The sequence below is a fragment of the Bidens hawaiensis genome, unplaced genomic scaffold (genome assembly GCF_021521415.1).
Source record: "Bidens hawaiensis isolate Kalapana, Puna unplaced genomic scaffold, B.hawaiensis_p1.1 tig00023984_1, whole genome shotgun sequence".
Classification (NCBI taxonomy): domain Eukaryota; kingdom Viridiplantae; phylum Streptophyta; class Magnoliopsida; order Asterales; family Asteraceae; genus Bidens; species Bidens hawaiensis.
In genome coordinates, this window is record NW_027493768.1 from 223,562 (window position 1) to 246,401 (window position 22,840).

General features: G+C 34.2%; 1 pseudogene across 1 annotated transcript; it reads left to right on the forward strand.

Moving 5' to 3' along the window:
* Nucleotides 1-13,863: 13,863 nt before the first annotated feature.
* On the forward strand, nt 13,864-17,601 carry LOC143568384 (bifunctional 3-dehydroquinate dehydratase/shikimate dehydrogenase, chloroplastic-like; annotated as a pseudogene). Its single transcript, XR_013141570.1, has 10 exons — nt 13,864-13,970; nt 14,904-15,002; nt 15,100-15,319; nt 15,406-15,746; nt 15,825-15,888; nt 15,972-16,077; nt 16,768-16,911; nt 17,005-17,153; nt 17,237-17,399; nt 17,482-17,601. The product of XR_013141570.1 is annotated as a bifunctional 3-dehydroquinate dehydratase/shikimate dehydrogenase, chloroplastic-like (transcript).
* Nucleotides 17,602-22,840: the final 5,239 nt, after the last annotated feature.

Sequence of the window (22,840 nt, forward strand, 5' to 3'; positions counted from 1 at the left end):
ATCGCTATTTATCTATTGTCAAGGAGACTCCATCATGTATCTCCTTGTATATGTAGATGACCTAATACTCACAGGAAATAAACCTTCCCTGATCACCTCTTTCACGGCTCGGTTACATCAGGAATTTGCCATCAAAGACCTTGGTTCGCTAAGCTACTTCCTTGGCCTTGAAGTAGTTCATGACAGCAATGGTCTTTTTCTCACTCAAACCAAATATGCCAATGACATTCTAACACGAGCTGGCCTGACCGAAGCCAAACCGGCACCCACTCCACTCGCCTCAACCGACATTTTCACCAAAGAAAGTGATCCCTTTTCCGATCCTACCCTTTACCGCTCTCTCGTTGGAGCTCTTCAGTACCTCACCATCACCCGTCCCGACCTCTCCTACGCCGTCAATCAAGCCTGCCAATACCTTCACTCCCCAACCGATCACCACTTTCAATTGGTTAAACGTATTCTCCGTTATGTCAAAGGAACAATCTCTCATGGTTTAGTTTTCACACGACCAACTACTGCTTCAATTTTAGGGTACTCGGATGCGGATTGGGCTAGGTGTATTGAAACAAGAAGGTCAACTTATGGTTACTCAATTTTCTTAGGTGGAAACTTGGTCTCATGGAGTGCAAAGAAACAACCGACAGTGTCACGATCAAGCTGTGAATCAGAATATCGGGCAATGGCGAATGCTACAGCTGAAATTGTTTGGGTTACTCATTTGCTACATGAACTACATGCTCTTCCTAAGACTCGGCCGACTCTTTTATGCGACAACAAAAGTGCTTTGTTTATGAGTCAAAATCCGGTCTCTCACAAGCGTGCTAAACACATCGATTTGGATTATCACTTTGTTCGGGAACTCGTTATGTCAGGAAAGTTACACACTAAGTTTGTTCCTACCAAGCTTCAACTTGCGGATATCTTCACAAAGAGCTTGCCTAGACCTCTCTTTGAACATTTTCGAGACTTGCTTCAGGTACATCCACCGCCGTTTCGCTTGCCGGGGGGTAACAACCGCATCACTCAACATAGTAAATCAAATCAACAAAGTCAATAGTTATCCACCATTCTCTCCTAGAATTACTCCATTCCATATTCAAATTGTATAGTCAATATTCAGTTGTAACTTACCATATTTCTCTCCATGTAACTAGCCTAGTATTATTATTTATAGTGTTGTAAATCATTAATAAAATTAAGAGAGATTTACCTTCTTTCAGTGATGATTAATGGTTTCTTAGATTTAATAAATCTTCACACCTCAGTTAATAAATGCAATTTACTAATTAAAAAAAGGTTTGATTTATGAAAGAAAGACAACTTGTATCGTATAAGACATAGAGAAAATATTGGATTATAATTACTTTTGAGTTGTTAATAGCATTGAAAGGCTGAAAGCGAAGTTGCTTTGTTGCTGTAAAGAATATGAATATATGCAGCTTTCTACTACCATGGTCCAAGGGACCAAGAGCAATAGATATGTTAATTAATTAATCTTGCATGTTCAAAGATGTTATTATTTCATTCAAAATTAATTTATTGCCACGTTAATTAAGTTGCCATTGATTAATCCGCACGCTTAACTATTTATATATTTTTATTTTGTCTCATGTGATGGTTAACATACTTATGAACATGACTTTTTAAATGCTTACAATGTCTGATTTGTGAATAAAATGTCGATGATATGTTTAAAAATTAATTATAAATGTAATCTTTTCATATAAATTATTACATAATTATCATCTTTTTTGCTTTCAGAATGATTATGGATTGGTCTCAAGCGTTAGTATTTAATACGTTAAAATGGAGCTAATGTAAGATACAGTAGATCTCTTAGATGGATACGGTATCATTGTGATAGGACCATAGTCAATATATCACAATTTTAGAATGGGCCGAAAGCATTGGTGTTTCCAAACAGGGGTGGGCCTGTGGCCCAACGACAAGACATTGAGAAACACTAGTTTAACCTTAGGCCTAATTACTTAGCCCTCTGACGTGAGAATTAGTATGGGTGACTGGATATAAGGTACCAGTAAACACTAGAGTATTTTGCACGGAGAGCTTAAGATCCCTTTATTGTTGGAACTGAAGTGGTATTTATACCCGGAACAAGGGAGAGGAGTGGGTCATTGCGCTGTCAGAATATCCACTAATCAGAGGGCTTGTACGTGCCTCAAGAGAGTTGGTGAATAAAGCAGCTGACTGATGGTAACATTTATAGTATGTGGTACTATCAACAATGTGTTGTTGCCATTCTATTGGTTGGGAGTCTCTTTCACACATACATTCCATTTTTTGGCATACCTAGTGAAGGTCAAATCTTCTAGAATATCAAAAGGGATGTTTGGTGTAGGGTGAGACCTCCGTCAGCACCATGTTCTTTAATTTCAACAAGTGTCAGTGTTCCACGGAGCTTGTGGGCCCTTCCGTGGAGACTTCTATTGTCCTTAGGTGGGTTTGAGAGTTGAGACCCTACCTCTTCAGACACTTATAAGTTATTTGTCATGATAAACTCATTCTAATGTCATGATTTTGCTAATTGTTATATTTATTGCTATAACTTTAATTATCGTTTAGAAAACATTGGTTTACATTATTTAGTTCGCTAAGGCTTAGGGGACAAACTTTTTCAGGCTCGATCGGCCAAGGCATGTGAATTTGCAGGGCCACCACTGCTTCCTCCACTTATGTTTGACACATAAAATGAGATTAAACATGTTCATACATGAGATTGGAATTCCATAAAGGATAAAGATTTACAAGAAGATTAAGTTAGCAAAGAGTAACCTGCCTGGACAACTCATTCATAGTACCATAATACCAAAATTGAGTACAAGATGCTGAATTTAGACATTGATGACACATTTTTCTCATAATAAAGGTTAGAGTTAATGGCCATTTTCGTCCATGTGGTTTGCTACTTTCGCCACTTAAGTTCAAAGTTTGAAATTTTGTTAATTTAGTCCTTATAGTTTTAAGCATTAGCCAATTACGCCCCCCCGTCTAACGGCATCCAACTATGTCGTTAGTTTAAGGGGTATATTTGTCTTTCTCCTGTTTATTTTTAGTTAATGGTCATTTTCGTCCATGTGGTTTGATATTTTTGCTACTTCAGTCCAAAAATCTAATTTTGTCAATTTTATGTTTAATTTAATTCATTTTTTATTTTATTTTTTTATTATTTTTTTATTTTTTTGCTACTTTTGCTTCTTCAGTCCAAGATAGAATTCATTGGCAAAGTGGTCAGGGTAATTCCTAAAACCGAACTATATAGAAAAAACTAAAATCGTTTATTTGATTAATGCATAATAGTTAGGCTTTAGAGATTAACATATCGTAGCACACATCTGGGTAGAAATCAACATCAGGAGGTCGAATATCCCACATTTCCATATATGCTCAAGAAATTGATGTACTAAATCGCATGTGTGTTCTTCAAATTGTGGTATTGTTCTTGAATTCGTCGAATTCAACCTTAGAGTTGTTGTCAATTTGAAGAATTCAAGAACAAGACCACGATTTGAAGAACACACATGCGATCTAGTGTATCGATTTCTTGAGCAAACATGGAAATGTGGGATATTCAACCTCATGATGTTGATTTCGACCAAGATGTTTGCTACAATATGTTAATCTCTAAACCCTAACTATTATGTATTAACCAAAGAAACGATTTTAGTTTTATCGGTATAGTACGGTTTCAGGGAATTACCTTAATCACTTTACCAATAAATTCCACCATGTGGGGAGAGCGTAGGAAATGTCTAGAAACTAAATACGAGGGGGGTGGAGTGATTATTGTTGTCGACAGAGTAAATGTAGACCTGTTTTGGTCGATACTCGATAGTTTTGGTCTTGGATTATGCTCTTAGGGGGTATAGACAAAAAAATTAAACATAAAATTGACAAAATTTCAAACTTTGGACTGACGTAGCAAAGGTATCAAACCACAGGGACGAAACTGACCATTAACTAAAAATAAACAGGAGAAAGACAAAAATACCCCTTAAACTAATGGCGTAGTTGGATGCCGTTAGACGGGGGGACGCAATTGGCTAATGTTTAAAACTATAAGGACTAAATTGACAAAATTTCAAACTTTGGACTGAAGTGGCGAAAGTAGCACACCACAAGGACGAAAATGGCCATTAACTTTAAAGGTTATTGACGATTTTAGAGCGTTCAAATCTATTCTCTATCTTTATTCTTGTAATTAACTAAAAATTTATATTATCTAAATTTATCTCTTATTAAAAGCCTCCCACATCGTATTCTTCATCTCTATCTCTATATTTCCTTTCTTTTTTTTTTTTTTTTTGGTTCTCTTTCTTCCGTGCTTGAGGTATAAGCCACAAATGCACTGTTAAACTTTCGAGATGTGTATATAGAGATTCACTATTCCTGAATCTTCAAATTTTAAAAGTAGAGATAGACATAGAAATTCAGATGAAGGGAAATAGATAGTAAGTATAGATTTTAGAGAGAAAGATGATTAGGAACTTCCATTATAAATTATAAATGTTGTTGGCAAATATTCAAACTAAGTAAACCTGTTGAAAAGTATAATTCAAAACTTGAGGGTCAAGGATGGATTACTAAGAAATAGAGTAGTGACAAAGGAAATAATGTAAGCATGTAGCATCTCATTTTGGTATTGAATACTTTGAAATGATAAATATACCTTTATCACGTGTCAACATTTATTATTATTATATCTTAAATATACTTGTAAATAAAACCTAGTTATTTTATAAATAAATTCCACCAAAATGTCAAAATATTAATTTTTAGGGCTAGAAGTACAATAATGAGTTTTGGTAGTCAAGGTTCATCAAATGGGACTTGAAAGAAATGGACAAATGGACAAATTGATTTTATAAACAAAACCTAGATGAACAAGGAGATGACCACTATCTTCAAGATAGACTCCAGAAGTCAATTGTGTGTGCCTGTTTAATATTCGACCCAGACCGAAACTACAAGTCTGTTTCGAACTCAAGTCATAACCTCTTAAAGTGATTAGAATCGTTCAACTTCCATAATAAGTACTACTATTTAACTAATCATTCATTGGTGAGATTTCAAATTAACCTATTAATGGTAATTATTGTGTAAAATAGCTTAGAATCGTTTCAAATGAAGATTTAAAATCATTGCAAACACGTTGGAACTTCAAGCTCAATTTCAAATTGAAAATAAAGAGAAGCAATGATGTGTATTGTATAATATTAGAAATATCACAAATGATGTTTAAGTAGTTAGAATCCATTCATCATGCATATATAGCCACATTCAAAGGTTGTTTATATTGTTCTTTGTGATTCGACCTAATTTGTTCTTAAATGGAATTTTAAGCAAAAGTAAGTGCCAATCATCTTTAACTGATGACAGTTAACCACCAAACAGTACTTGTAAATGAGTTAAAATCAAGATATATGTTTATAAACATAACCATATATCTCCTAACCTTTATCTCCTATATTGAGAAACCATTGGATTAATAGGTTTGATGTGCCCTAACCTTTATCTCCTTTTATTGAGAAATCGTTAAACTGTTCATTTTCTTCTTATTATTGCCACTTGTAGTTTCAGCGTTTTACCATTTCAATCCCATTCGGTCGAAATTTACATTTTGGTCTAGCATGGAAGTGGCTTGTTACATGTTGTCCACGGCAGCTACCATGAACTGTATTAAGTTCACTTCAAATTTCAATTTCATACTCCAAATTTAAAAATATATATCACTAAAAAGGACCTGCCACAAAATCATAGTAACTTGTAGATGGTTGGAACACCAAATCAAACTAGAGTGACTTTAGAGAGACAAACAATCGAGTGTCATTTTCGCTCCAAGCATAGCTTTCCTTACGTACAATCGATTAGCATACTTTGTTTGGCTTGAGATTTTCTTGAACCACAAAGGCATAGCTTTTTAGTAGTGTTTTTAGGAGTTTGTCTGTTCACCACACGCCCACTTCTATTTTGTCTATTTTGTACCACAAGATTTTCTTGAACCACAAAATCTAAAGACGAGATTAGTCTTTTAATTGTCTTAACACTCTAACTGACACATGAAGAGAAAACTAAAGTTCTTATCTTAATTTCAATCTTCAAATTCAAAAAAATATCAAAACAGCTTTGAAACATTCAGGAACCTGCACAGTATTATAAGATATTAAAGTTCATATTAATCATGGGCTCTGTTCACCACACGCCCACTTCTACACATCTAAATATATATTTTGTCTATTTTGTACCACAAGAGTAGTGTTTTTAGGAGTTTGACAAGTATCAACAATAACAAAAGTTTGAATTTTTTTGGAGTTACTTGTCCAAAAAACGAAACTATCTCCTCTTGGTTTTAAAATACACACATTATTCACTTGCTGTGTTTGAGAGCACTTAGTCACACTTGTGTTGCATTCGCATAATGCGGCGATTTCACATTATGATGTCAATCGCATAATGCGCTATTATGCGCATAATGTTCTAGAGAAAAAGTGTGAATTCTAGCTTACCGTCATTTACAAGTATGCTTTTGTTTTGAATTACTATATCTTGTTTCGAAAGTTTGCTTTTTGCCTTATTAGTACGCCTTTGTTTTAAATTTAGCTTATTTGCTAATGTCTTGGAATTTTAATATTTTTTCTAGAAAGTAAATCTCGCTCGTGTTTGCATCACGCATCAAATTTAGGGAACAAAACGCATAGTAGCGCATCGCGCAATTTTAACCAAGCTCACTATACACTTTAGTACTTTACATAACAAAGAATTGGTAAGTTAACCAGCAATCACATACACGTGTTTAGAAACAAACAAATACTAACCTTGATCCTAGAACTGGTCGCCATTCACAAAAACTTTCTTGTCAATAATATCTCATTTCTTTCTGAATTGCTCCCAAGCGAAAACAACTAGAGGACTTGATCAATATTGCTGCACGCAAATCTCCGGAAAAAAGAACCTTTTGGGTAACAAGGTGATTACTTTTAAAAATATCAAGAATAAATTATCATCTCCGTACGGAAGGTGATGAAAGCATGAGGCCAATGGAAGTCTCAAGAAGCATCTAAGTGACCCAACCCTCACATGGATGCAAAGACAATACACACGTGCCGTGGTTAACATATGCTTTGAAACACCTTCATTATGATGAAGACAACCATAACTCATATATGGTAGCATCTACTCCTACAAAATTTTACCAGCATTGCAACCGGGAACCCAAATTTACATGGTTTTGCATTTGCGGTTAAAGTTAAAAGGCATCATCTTCACCTTACTACTAAATGTAATGGCTCATTACAATATATGGACCCAACGTATGATAACACCAGAGGTCTTCTCCTTTGATGTCTTGTTGTTTGAAGTCTACTAAGGTGGTGTTTGGGATTCCTTATTTTACCTCCTTATAACTTCTCCCATAAGTTAATAAGTTACACCTTTGTAACTTATTAACTTATCCCCTCACAATAGCCCACATTCCCAAACACCTTTTCACTTTTTCAAAAGTTAATAAGTCATAAGTTGATTAAAATAAGCAATCTCAAACATCCCCTAACTGTGACAATTCACTAATAGATGCAAACACCGTATTGTAATTAGCCATTATATTTACTAATAACATGAAACTGATGAAACCACGTAAATTGGATTCTAGTTGTGATCTGGTTTAAATTTTAAAGGCCTTGATGTTACCATGTATGACATGATGGTTATGTTCCATCACGGCAAGCATGTAAATGCGTGCACTCTTCGCATCCTTGTGAGAGTCGGGCCACTCAGATGTTTTCTCGAGACTTCAATTTGCTCATGCTTGGTTACGATGATTCCCTCCGTCTTGGCAATCTTGAAAACTGAGACGATATTTTAGTGCTTGATATGTTTAAAAATAATAATCATCTAGTCGATCATAAGGATTTAATCGGGAAGATAATCGGGTCAACAATATTGATCGAGTCACCTAATTGCAAGAGTTGTCCTTTGTAAATCGGGTAGTTGTTGAACTGAATTTAGGAGAATGGATTAATAATAAAAGATCAGCCAAGCAAGAAGAGGTCAAAATAGAGAAACAACGAGCTCAGAGAATTGGGCGAACGAAATAATAATAATATTTTTTTTGGTTTCATATTAGTTTTTTATTAATATTATTAATGTTTACACCGGGACAATTAGTTTTTTGAACAATTGAAGCAATGAAATAGAGGAGGAGGAGAAGAAGAAGAAGAAGATTGAATTTTAGAAAAGATTGGAAATCAGAATATGTGATACCTGCATTGGCGGCGGTTGGAGTTTGATCTAGGGTTTCCGAGAAGAATGGACCAGCTGTGGTAACTATTTATATATTTAATATTATATTACCACATAGTTTTTATATGGTCTTTAATTAACCTATCTATATAGGATTTCATCTAAATAATTTCTAAAATTATAATTTAATTTACTTTTAATCTATCTATTTATATTATTAAAACAAAATCATACTTTCATAAGGTATGTTACTATGAATTTATAAGATAATAATATGTTGTATTACACATATTTTTAGACATATAAATGTATTTTAATATATTTTTGAGACGACAAGGTATATTATTACGTATATTATTGTATTACACGGGCTATATCCTAGTTAATTATATGGATGGATTTTACAACTTCGCTTCTTATTCCAAAATTTACTAGTTCAGTCTAACCTTTACGGGAATGTAATATCGTTTCGTCTCTAAAATGAATAAGCGTTATCTCGTTCATTGTTGTAGAAATCGTTAAACATTAGTCACGTATTAGGGTAAGAACTATCGATTGATCGAGATTGATCATATTAGAATGCATATATAATTATTCAAATAAAAATATGTATACCAACTTTATATATATATTTTCAAATCTTGACTTATTTTGACCAAATAGCGAATTAACCCCGACCAGTGATTAATCGACACCAGGTAGGATTTTTGTGACCTATACCTTAGGTTAATAAGTTGCGAATTGATTAAGGGGTTGTTTGGCAACTACTGAATCATTAAGTGCTGGACCAGTAAAAGTTCTGAATGATTAAGAGAGTCTGAGTCAATAAGTGTTGAACTAGTAAGTGTTGTTTGGTTGGACCTCAGAATGACTGTGCAGAATGACTATTTTACCCCTCAAAATTTTTTTATGCAGAATGAACTACCAGAATACTTTTTCTTTTTTTCCATTGAAACCCATTATATATACAAGTGTATATGTATATATGAATACAGTGTATATAAAAGTTTCAAAGATACACAAATTCAGAGTAACACAAATATAAAGGTTTAAAAATGAACATAATATACAATAACTAAACCGGAGTCTTCATTCTTCCAACCCGAATGATTCTTCATACTTGTGTAATGCCCAATCTTAAAAGACTTGATCATCTCGGCACTCACATATCAAAACTTTACCTATAGTCGCCTCGTTTGTCCGCATGACTCGAACACTTTCATAAATGACCTACACATTATCACCACGAAAGATTAGCCATATCTAAGTGAGAACTCATAATTATATTCAATTGTATGATTAATTAACGGAATATGTGTGTGTGCGCGCGCTCAGCACCACAATGCAGCCCCAAATCATAATTCCAAAAGTGCATCAAAGACAATCACAAAACGACTTTGTGTGTCAAAGTCTTTCACCATATGGCAAGCCACCCCTCCGTCAGCGTAAACATTGTAACAGCTCGGGTTTTCCACGTACGAGCTTATATCCATAACCCGACCCGTTTTATGTTCGGGGAATCTTAACAATGAAAAATATCACGTTTATGTAGAAAAATTTATATTCTAGAATCCTTAATATTTATTTATTATTTATTTAAAAGATATTTAACTTTCAAGAACGTACATTTTAGCCCAAACATAAACTTTAACCCCTTATTGATCCCATCTTCAACCTATAAGGACTAAATTGCAATTTCTATACAAAATCTTCATAACCCAAACCCGTAACCTGTTAACCCGTATCCATATGCCCAAATCCGTGACCCGTTTATCTTGCTTGAGCCACAATTTTCGTCGTAAATTAGGAATTGAATCATAGTTAAGATATCTATTACTATTTGCGGCCTAACCGTCCTAATTAATTAAGAAACAAGATCACATACGATACGAATTGAGTTATAAACCAAACCGTTTGACCTAAAAATTGAATATATAGCCTAGGATTGATCATAATACAATTCTTCGTTTCTGCACATACCTAGATACAGCTAAAACAGAACCCCTATATTCAATTTGATTATCGAGTTCTCGTTTACCCTGTTCATCGTCTTCTTACCGCCGGCCCTATAGCTCGTGATTAACCCGTGTATAATCAACAAATCAGGTAATGCATTATATTTTTGTGATCTTTGTGATATGCTGAACAATAACCCTAACCTTAATTAAACGAATGATGAACGGATTGATCATTTACGGGATTAGGGTTTATGTTCAAATTGGGTTTTAATTCGTTCCTGTATATATAAAATCGTTTACGAACTTTTAGCAGCTGACACACCAGCTCGCATGGCTGGTGTGTGTGTGCTCGTGTCTGGTTTGGCTTAAGGTCGCTGGTTCGAGTCCGGCCAGCCCATTTTTTTTTATATTTTCCTTTATTTGATGGTTTTAATTTGATTTAATTATTTATAATATATTATAATTAATATTAAATATTAATTTAACAATATTTTCTTTAAACCGACACTCTAAAGTTAAAACGTTTCGTGTCAAATAAATCTCGTTACAAGTTCTCGTATATATATGTATGTATGTATATATCTTATTAATAATAATAAATCATTATTATTTTATTAAAACCCGACACAAATATTGAGGCTTATCATTGTTAAAACGTCTTTATCAATGTGTGTGTGTGTGTATATGTCATATACGTATTATTTTTAAAACAAAATTATAATAAACATATTAAACGTATTATAAGTATTAACTACATTTTTACTATCGAAATTCGTTACGATTTTAAGATATGAATTTTACTATAATTATATATTTAAACGATTATTATTATATAATAGATCTCAATTTATATTTGTTCAAACTAATTATTGGTAAGTTCGATTATACGTTAAACAATGATTTTTATAATTTAACGATAACAATAATCCATAGAGATCAATCGTTCAATCCATAACATACCAAATCATAATTGTAACTCAAATCACATCGAAATCTTAAATTCGTTATACATATTATATCATTATAATTCACTCGTAATATCATTTAATTAGGATCCTTGTCGGTAATTCTCGAAGAGCGTGATTATCGTTCTTGTCGTATTCATTCCCGTTTGGCTTAATCGACCAGGTGAGTTTTATCATTCCCCTATTTTACTCGATTTTCATAAACATTTTGGGGACATATGTGTATATCATACTATACATACCTATCTATATATACATACATATCAAAAACAGCAAACGTGTATCTGTGTGTGATTAATCAAATATACTTGTTATGTGCTTACTTGTTTATGTGCGCATTCGTGCTCGGAGAGGTCCCGCATATCCCCATGTATTGGGTTCTCATTCTATTGACCACCGCCCGATTCGCTTGGCAACGGTCTTATTCTATTTATTTGCTCATAGTTGATTTACCGGCGCCCGATTCGCTTGGCAATGGTTTAATCGACAACTTACTTGCTTATGGTTTGATTTCATTACCGCATTTATTACGTTTTGCTTATTTATCATATTAACATTATTTTGGTGTCAAAACTTGGTGGTAAACTCACTCAACATGTTTGTTGACAAAACTCCATTTTCTACGCATATGCAGGTTGCCTGAGTTGAAGGATGGACACTTAGAAAGACCTTAGGGTTACATTGAAGACAAACTTGAATTCAAATGATTGTACTTATTTATTTGAATGGTTTTGTTGTATTTGATTATTGTGTGTATTATTTAAATAAAATAATTAATTAGATATTGTCATTTATAATTATGATAGTATCTTCGAGCTGTGAGCAATCGGATCACGCTCCGGCATTTCCGCCTTAGGTTGGGGTGTGACAAACATAGCAGAATGGGTGTGTCCCTCCATCAACTACTATAATAGGGTCACAATCTCTATGACTCCAAACTTTTATAATGGTCACATTAGTCATGATAACTCTATTTTATGTAACATGTTATCCACACAAACACTCACGCTACTTAACATAGCAACACAGAATGTAATAAGCAACAATGATAAATCACATAGTATAATTATAAACATAACCTACTAACATCAACAATCATTGTTAGAGTCACTCACCTAAGCCCGTAGGAGCTTTATAACATGATCATCCACTTGACCCGCTTACATCCAAGGTTCAAAGCACTCTAGCTTGATAACATGTCAACTTTCAATACTAGAACACACAAGACGGATATTCAAATCACCAACCATTAGTACTCTTCACTTATCGTTCATTTACTCATTTCAAGTTTCTTCATAAAAAAATATATAGCATGGCATAATATAATCTTATATAAAATCCCAATTTTAGTGTTGCACGTTCTGTGCAGCACCTGTTCTCATTGGATTTTGACACCCTTAAGGCCTGAATTACTTCAACATGATCAAAGGTAAAACGTAGTACACTTAGAAATCTTTCTAACCATATATAATACACATTTTTCCGCAATACGACTGATTTTATATAAATTCCAGAAAAACAGGTCAGCAGTGTAATTTTTGGCCATCAGCTTTGCTCAAATATCTGTTCAGCTACAGAAGTCAGCCATTTTACCCCACTTAAAATCCAAATAAGCTTTTCATATCTGAAAATGAAATGTAGTAAACTGAAAAGACTTTTTAACCATATAAGCTACTCACTTATTATAGTTTTCTGTGATTTTATACAAAATTTTAAAGACACACCATTAACGAGATTAGCTGCGCATCATCTTTGTTTTTCTTTTCAAATTCGATTCAAAACTCAGTTTTACACCCTTTCTAGTGACATCAATATCCAAACTCCAATTTAGATTCATATAGAATTCATTAAAACTACAATTCAATTGGGGATGATCACCTTTATGATTCAAGACACCACACCAACAATTAATGCATCACCACACCAACAATTTGGTTCATAATTCCTCATAACAACATTATATTAGTTATTCTAAACATAAAGTTCACACCCCTGCCCCAATTGCTTCTGAACATCATTTTAACTTAAATCCTAGTTTCAAAAATGATAAACATGATTTGAACATAATTTAATCCTATGCTCATAACCAAGCAACAATCAGCAAGATTTCAAGGTTTTATTCCCAAACCGCGAAACCAAACCGGAACCAAACCGTTATTAACGATTTGGTTCGGTTCGGTTTAGAAGTTCTACGGTTTGGTTTTGGTTTACAAAAATCAAAAACCGTTACCAACGGTTTGGTTCATGGTTTGACCCAAAAACCGTGAACACCCCTACTATAAACCTTATCCTCCCAAAGAAAACAACTTTGCACGCCCAAGTCCAAACCTCTCACCGGTTGAACACATTTGATACTTTTCAACTTAAAATTAGCCCGAAATAAGATAACAATAATCGGAATAAACCACGTGTCGAATTAATATAATATAGTTAAAGTTAACACGACAATGGACACATTTTTATGACTATAGCTAACCGATCCAAAGTTGACGAATCAAGATGGTTTCCACCTAACCCCTCTTCCCACAAACCTGACCTCTCTGAAGTGGCACAAATCCCTCCATCACAATACCTGCAATGGAGTAAATTTACCTCAATGGAAAACCTTACTGTAAACAATAATGGTATGCTCATGAACTGCTTAAACACTTGAGCTATAAACAAATTCGAAATCTATTTGCCATATGGAGAGTACGGGTCGAATAGCGGAAGGCGTTCCTCCTCGGGAAGGCGTACCATCCAAAATACACCATCCATTAAACAAAAAGAAGCTCCAATTTGCAGATACAGAGTATGTGTTCGTTGCAAATCGATACCTCAATGTCCAACGTTGCAGAGCTTTGAAGAATCGTTCAAGTGAAATAGAAATTATGTTCACCCTAGTGTTCGAAGTCATTTTTACATAGTCCTAGACGCAAAATTACTTTTTTGCTGTTTTTTTGGACGGTCAACCAAGCGTTTGATTGGACGGTAAATCCAATTATAGAAAAAAGGACCACCACAAACAAAGGTGATACCGACGAAAAATCCACCAGAGGATCAATTCCTGCGTTTTTGTTATCTCACTAGAGTAATCAAAACATTATTATTATTTATATAATTCATTTAAACTCAAAAGAAGATAACACTGATCATAATAAACCAGGTGTCGAATAATAATATGATAATGGACACATTTTGGAGTTTTCAACTGATCGAACGTGTGACATTACAAGCTGACATACATCTAATCTAACGGTTGAAGAATCAAGATTCTTTCCACCTTCCCACAAAGCAGCAGCAACACACTGCTCTCTGAAGTAAACTAACACACCTGCCGCTGCAATGGAGGTCGTAAGTCCCATTATGCATTTCCATTAATAATAATAATACAGTATTATGTAATTAATAGTTGATGTTTAACTGGAGTGGAAATTAATTCATTAGGTCGAAAGTGAAAGGAGGAAGTCAACTCTAATATGTGCACCCATTATGGCGGATACCCTCCATCAGATGCTGATCCAAATGAATTTGGCCAAATCTACTGGTGCTGACCTTGTTGAAATCAGATTCGATAGCTTCAGTTCTTCTTCTTCTTCTTCTTCTTCTTCTTCTAGTGTAATTAAAGAGGATATCCAAACCCTAATTCAATCCAGTCCTCTCCCCACCCTTTTCACTGCTATTTCATATTAATTCACACTAGTTATCCACCCCTATTGTTTTCTGATTCTGTGTTACTTTGTAGGCCAAAATGGGAAGGTGGTCATTATGATGGCGATGAACAGAGCAGATTGTCCGGTTAGCCATGGAGTTAGGAGCTGATCACATTGATGTTGAGCTTCAGGTTCCTTCTACGATACGCCAACTGTCTTTATCAACTATAATAATACATAATGTTTCAAATTTCTATCAGGTTTCTCATTTCAGTTACTCACTTGCAGGCTGTTGATGATTTCAAAAACTTAACCGGTGGAAATAAGCCTGCAAAATGCAAACTCATTGTTTCTTCACACAATTACCAAAAATACCCCGTCGTTAGAAGACCTCAACAACCTTGTTCACAAAATACAATCAACAGGAGCTGACATTGTAAAGATCGCAACAACTGCTGTAGATATAACTGATGTCGCACGCGTTTTTCAAATAACCACTCAGTCTCAAGTAAGCCCGTTTCACTGATCATGTTATTATTACCATTGGCACGACATTTTATTTAAGTATATAAGTTATATTGATTAATGCTACAGGTTCCAATAATATCAATGGCAATGGGTGAGAGGGGCTTGATATCTCGATTACTCAGCCCAAAATATGGTGGATATTTGACGTTTGGTACCATTGAACGGGGAAAGGAATCTGCACCGGGGCAGCCTACGATCCGGGATCTTTTGGATGTCTTTAATTTCAGGCAAATCGGGCCCGACACAAAAGTGTATGGTATTATCGGGAAGCCAGTTGGGCATAGCAAATCACCTTTGTTATATAATAAAGCTTTCAGATCAATTGGGTTTGATGGAGTTTATGTACATTTGTTGGTGGATGATGTAAAGAATTTTCTCGAGACATATACAGATTTTGCTGGCTTCAGGTTGAATTTAATGTTTTCATAAAAATTTATAATTTTTTATTTTTGGTTTAAAATCTTATTCATTGTTGTTGGATGCAGTTGTACTATTCCTCATAAAGAAGCTGTAGTTCAATGCTGTGATGAGGTTGATCCGACTGCAAAGGTAAATAATAATATAATATTGTTAATAACATAGAAAGATTGTTATTAATGGTGCGGTGGTGTTATTGGTTGTTTTTTTAACAGTTAATTGGAGCGGTTAACTGTGTTGTAAGGAGAGACGATGGGACACTTTATGGTTGTAATACAGATTATGTAGGAGCTATTACTGCTATTGAAGATGGTCTACGAGGTTTCTTTCTAACTTAAGGCATTACAGGTCGGGTCAAAGCTGGTCCGGGTTGGGTTGAGCTGCAAACACTTTTTTTTCAACAACAGCGTTCTTTTAAAAACCAAATTTTCGCTTTGGTTTCAGTTTTGCTATCAACCAAAAATCGAAAAAACTGGACCCAAACTGAACCGAACCTGAAAAACAGATTATAGTAATTTATAAGAAATTAACAAATGGTGTGGTCCAAAAATTTTGAGTCCAAATGTTTAATAATTAATAATTTACTTAAAATTTAGGCCCAAATTCATTATTTTGGTCTGCGATTTTCAAGCCGAAATGGTAAAAACTGAAACTGAACCGAACGGCTTTCAAAAGTTAGAAACCTAATTTTAGGTTTTTGGTTTAGTTTGAGCCCAGAACCCACCCAAACCGACCCGCATACACCCCTATTTAAAACAACATTATTATCGTGAGAATGATAACAATTCGTTGAATAAAAATTATTTTTAAGAGGTTGAATGAGATAATAATAATAACAACAACAATAACAACAATAGCAATAGCAACAATAATAGATTTGAGGGGACTTTCAGCCCGTTCGACCCATTTGACATGCTCCGCTTTTAGCTGTTTTTTCATTTAACCCTGTTTGAGATAAAACACAACCAAGTTGACCTTTGGAATTTTGAAATTGCCACTGTACTGTTGCAGCTTCGGGCATTCAAGATGGTGCAAGTGGGTCCCCCTTGGATGGTAGACTATTTGTGGTCATTGGTGCTGGCGGTGCAGGAAAGGCACTTGCTTATGGTGCAAAAGAGAAGGGTGCACGAATAGTGATAGCCAACCGAACTTTTGGTTACTCTCAAGTCTCAATACCTGACTTAATTGCAACTTGAACATAATGCTAATATTGTTTGCTTAAAGTTGTTCCTTTATTATGCCATGTAGATCGCGCTAGAGAACTCGCAGAGATAATAGGTGGAAAGGCCCTGTCTCTTGCTGATTTAAACACTTACAACCTGGAGGATGGTATGATACTTGCAAACACTACTTCAATTGGTATGCAACCAAATATTGATCAAACTCCTGTTTCCAAGGTATGATATGTTCTGATTATGTGTTGTATTTATGATGTTTTGCGCTTGGAAATTTAATGATGATTTGAAATGAATATGCGCAGGAAGCTTTGAAGTCGTATGCATTGGTATTTGATGCGGTTTACACGCCAAAAATCACCCGATTGCTTCGTGAAGCTGGAGAATGCAGGGCCTTAATTGTTACAGGGGTGGAAATGTTTATAGGGCAGGCTTATCAACAATATGAGAGATTTACAGGATTGCCCAGTAAGGTTTAAATAAAAAATCATGATGCAGAAAATTATTATGTCTGTTTGGTTATAAGATTTGTAACACTTTTTCATTGCAGCACCTAAGGAATTGTTTAGGGAGATTATGGCCAATTATTGATCGTCTCGGTTATGGTATGCATCTCTTTATATCTTGTCTTGTTACTGTTTAATTTCGTCAAGTTACATTAAAGCTAAACTGTTTTAGGTAAATGGGACGACACGGGTGCTCTGATTTTCATGATTTAAGTTTGAATGAAATGTTATCTTGTGTTTTATGCGGAAACTGAAAGTTTAAAAGCAGCCAAAAGAAGCAAGGAGGCGGTAATTTCAGTTGTTTATGTATCATTTGTACTTTCAGTTTTCTGATGCTAAATTTGATTATTGTTGTATTTTTGTTATTTGTAAAATAGCCTTTGGTATTAAGTAATAGCTCCCAACTTATTTCCTGTATATTTGGATGGAGTGGGCTTTAGTATTGTAAAAGTTCTATAATAAATTACGGGACTTGTTTCATGAGTTGAGCCATTATCATCCTAGTTGAAAGCTAACCATGACTTGAGTTGAGTCAGCTCATTTCATATACAGTCCAAATAGAAAGCGTTTGGAATTCCTTATTTTTACCTCAAAATAACTTATTAACGTATATAAGTTAAAAAGGTGTTTGGGTAATGTTACTTTAAAGAAAGAAAAAATGAGATCTTGATAATAAGTTAGGAGGGAGTAACTTATCAAAACAATTTATATAAGTCAAAAGAAGGTGCGAATAAGGAATCCAAACATGGCCGAAATGTGAGAAAAAAAGTGTGTAACGGGTGGTTTCATATTTCATACTTAAGAACATGTGTTGTGTTAAATTGAAATGGTTTCATGTTTGTACTTAAAAACATGTGTTGTGTCAGATTGATATACGAAATGTGGTGATGGGTTAAGATGATTTTAAATAACCGGTTTGTTTATTAATTAATAATTACAAAAAATAAAAACTAAACCACCTTGAGATGGCTAGTATAACCTATAAGACAAAGGAGGAGAGATTGAGATGGTTAGGATATATGAAGAGGAAACAGTCGAGGACTCTTTTTAGAGAAGTGGAGACCTTCACTATAGAGGGGAAGAGGGGTGGAAGGCCGGCTCAAGTTGACTTAGGAGTTGGGATGAGAGGATTAAGCATGATTTGCTAAACTTGGACCTCTCTAAAGGCTATGATTGATGATAGGACTTCTTGGAGACGTATAATTAATGGCAAAGACCTTTAGGATAAGAGATGTTTTGCTTTAACTTTATCTTATAAACTAAAGTAGTGTTTGGTATGAAAGAATGGATGGTGGAATGGAATGAATTATTCCAATAGAATGAATTAAAACATGTTTGGTTGTCATGCGATAATGGAATGAGTTATTCCTTAAGGAATGAAACTTCTTCCAATTATAGAGTTTTTATTCCTTTAAGAAGAGCTGTTTTTTTTTTCATTCCTTCAGGGAATGAAAATGACCCGATAATAATAATAATAATAATAATAATAATAATTGTTATTATTACTATTATTATAATTATATTATAATTATTATTATAGCGTATTATTATTATTAATATCATTATTGATTTGTATATTATAATATAACTATTATTATATTAGAATTGTCATTATATTTAAATTTGGTGAGTTAACATTTCATACCGCGCATGCGTGATTCAACGTTTTTACAATTATTTTTATTTGATTAAATAATCTCGTTGTAACGCGCGAGTTTTAAAAACTAGTTATTAAATAAATATTCATATTATTAATTATTATTATTATTTTCTACTAATAATAATAAATATCATCATTTTATTATTTGTAGTAAATAATATTATTATTATTATTAACAATAATAATATTTATTAAGAATAACAAAGTGAAGAATCATTTCATTCTTACATGATAACCAAGCATGAAAATGGAATGTAATGATCCATTTCATTCCTTTGTACATTCCATTACCACGTCCATTCCATTCCCTTATTCATTCCATTACTTCATACCAAACGGACCCTAAGTTTATGTATATCTTAGATGATCTTTGCATTGTTTACCTATTCTAGGATTCTTACATAGCTCGTTTGATATAGAAAGATGTATGGTATTATAGCTTTTTATGTTCTATGTTTTTTAGCTATTGTTACTATATTTATTTATTTAAAATGTTTTTCTATTTATTATTATTATTATTATTATTATTATATACTTTCCATTACCATATTTTAGTTTTTGAGTCGGGGGTCTCTTTAAAAGCAGGCTCTTTATCCTTTGGGATAGATGTACGATTTGTCTATATCACATCCTTCTTAGATCATGTTAATAGCTTTGCTATTCACGGGATACTACTGAGTATGATTGTTGTTGTTCAAAACCCCCCTTGCCCCCACGTCTTGCAAAGAAAGCTACATTCCCATGGGTCGCTCCCCCCTAAGCGCCATTGTAGGCATTGTTCCTCACCCGACCGAGTAATGGAGCCGTCATTCTCATGATCCTCCCTAACGTCCCCACAACATCTACTCTACTAGCTTTCAAATCCATAAATCACTCCTTAAAACATCTTTATAAAAACTTTTGATATGCCAATTCATTTTATTGTTAAAAGGTATAAAAACACACAACTATTTCATAAATTTCAACCCGTGTTTCAGTTTTCGCTAGAGATGAACTTGAGACCGGTATTCGTGAAAATTGCTAAAAATGGGTACCAATCATTAAAAAGTGAGAATCAAATAAATTGCTAAAAATGGGTACCAATCATTAAAAGTGAGAATCAAATTGGTAGGAATTTGATCTTCATACACTACCCCCATATGCCTATATGGCTCGTATAAGCCTATACGGCAATATATAGGCTACGCATGACTGATAAGGGGGATAAATGTGACATCCGTGGCAAAACCGAGTACACCTTAGTACTTAAAATTCGAATAAGCGTTTAACCGCTTATTGCGTAACGAACAAACGAATAACCAAACGGGTCTGGTTATGGTCCGGATATCCCAGGGTGCCATCTATAAGTGATATACGATCTATACAAGCTAAAATATTAGTAATATGGCCTTAGTTCGATAGCAAACAAGTTAAACGAAAACATGCTCGTTTAACTACCCGCTATAGACTTAAACGCGAAAGATAGTTACAAACCAAGCATTTTATCATCCGTTAAGCCAAAAAAGACTTACCAAACACTTATTTGAAATGTTTTAAGCGATCCGTGAAAATATTTTTGATTTTTACAAACGTATAGTATGTTTTTATAATTTTACACAAAACTAGCCGAAAAACACTCGTTTTAGCTCCGTTTGTCGCACCCGATATATTTTTGTCGCCAGAAACCGAACCCGAAATAAATTTGGACTCGGCATTTCACGTTCGGGTATGTAAATCGAGAAAAGTGGGCCAAATGGGCCCAAAAGGGGACCCAACGAGCCCAGCCCGCCAAAGAAGACTTTCCCCCCCTTAAACCCTTTTCATATTTAAACAAGTTCTAAGATATTTTGTGATATCTTTTTCATGATAATTCTAGACACAAGTTCTGCTCTAGCCAGAAAACCTTCAAACCCTAAGGTAAGGAGCTTAAATAAGTAGCTTTTGTACTTGTTTAAACTCATTTAATACCATAAAAACATGTCTTGGTTACTAAAAATCATTCCTAACCGTGTAAAATCCTAAAAATGGTCCATAAACATGTTTTGATCATAAACACGGTAAGGAACCTGTTTTGATAGTTTTTTTGGCCATAAACACGGATGAAAGGGTTGAAACGGCGTTTTTACTGTTCAAAAGTTCGTTTTTGTGCACTAGCCGAAACCCTAAGTTAAGGGCTGTTATGTTGATGAAAAATTGCTTGGTTTGTGATATAGGACTTGTACCTAGCTTTCTTAGAAGCACAAGAACCTGAAAACTTGATTAAAAAATCGGAAACGAGCCAAACCCGCTAAGGTAATACCGAAACACTCGCTTACGGGCTGTTTAGGTTAAGGTTGTGATGTGCATATTTTTAGGCCTTGAAATTTTTCAGGGACATCAGGGACCATGTTAATGAGTCCCTGTTCAAATTTGGTAATTTTTCGACCATCCGAGAATATTTGGCAAATTTATTACCGAATTGGGACGTTTATTTGGGAAAAATAGCTAAAATACTTCAAAAATTATGAAATTTTTCTGGGAACTCATATTTGATGTATTTTGATCACATATGAATTTTGGGATCATTTGGAGAAGTTTAAAGGTGTTTTGTGTATATGCGTTCGTGTGAATTTTTATAGCCGAATTTGGGCCGAAAAGAATATCGCACGAACTTTTTACATTTTTAAATTGATACAGGTTGTTTTGGGACATGATTTGAGCATTCAGGAATTTTGTGTAATTTTTGGAAATTGTTTGGGGTAAACGGACGATTTTCAGACGAAATATAACTGACAAAATGAATTTTTATAAATTAATAAATCAGTAAATAATTCCAGAAATATTTTTATAAAAATCTAAATATTTTAATTGATAAGTGGTTAAATTTTCATAATTTAATGATTAACGGTTAATTAATTATGTTAATTTAAAGATTAAACAAATTCAGTTTTTATAAAAACCGGCAAGTTCGCGACTAACGAACCTGCGGGAATATCAAAACACCAAGAGTGATCAAAAATCATATTGAACTTTTCTATGAGAAACCTGGACAATCCGGGTGGATTGTGCGCGTTTCTTCTCAAATCAAACTGAATAAACGGAAACGGGCCCCGTGGCTACTCCGGGACCCCAGTATGTGATCCTTCTTTATAACTTAATCATTTTATTAACCAATACATTTACCTAAGCTTATTTTCCCATAACTGTTTTCTGAACGCGTAAACGAACAACTTGGCCCAGCTGGGAAAACGGGAATCTGAGCCAAGTTCGGTTTTAAGTATTAGACATTGAACAACATCACAACCTAAGCCTATTGCCACTTTCTGGGCGTTCCAGCTATACCCAAATTAGTTATACAGCCCAGTTTAGTACTGAGATTATAATAATATTAAAATATTAACATTATTATAATATGGACTATAGGGACTAAGTGATAGCAAGGGAAACGAACCCCGAGCTGACCTCGCACTGAGTGCCTACAAAACTGTGAGTTTCATCACCCCACTCTTTAAACTATTTTACGAACTTTTGGGGTGGAAAGCATGTTTATACACGTTATCTATCTAAAAACGGATCAGGATATAAAATATCTGAACATTTATATATGAAAAGTCCCTACAAACATAATGATTGACTACGTGCTGATGAAAGATGATTATTATCGTTGATTGATATATTGAGTGGAGATAATACGAATTGCAAAACATAATGAAATTACACGTGACAGCATGTTTATACAAACACATTATGTAATGTTAAACATAACTAATTTGGGAGACAACGTG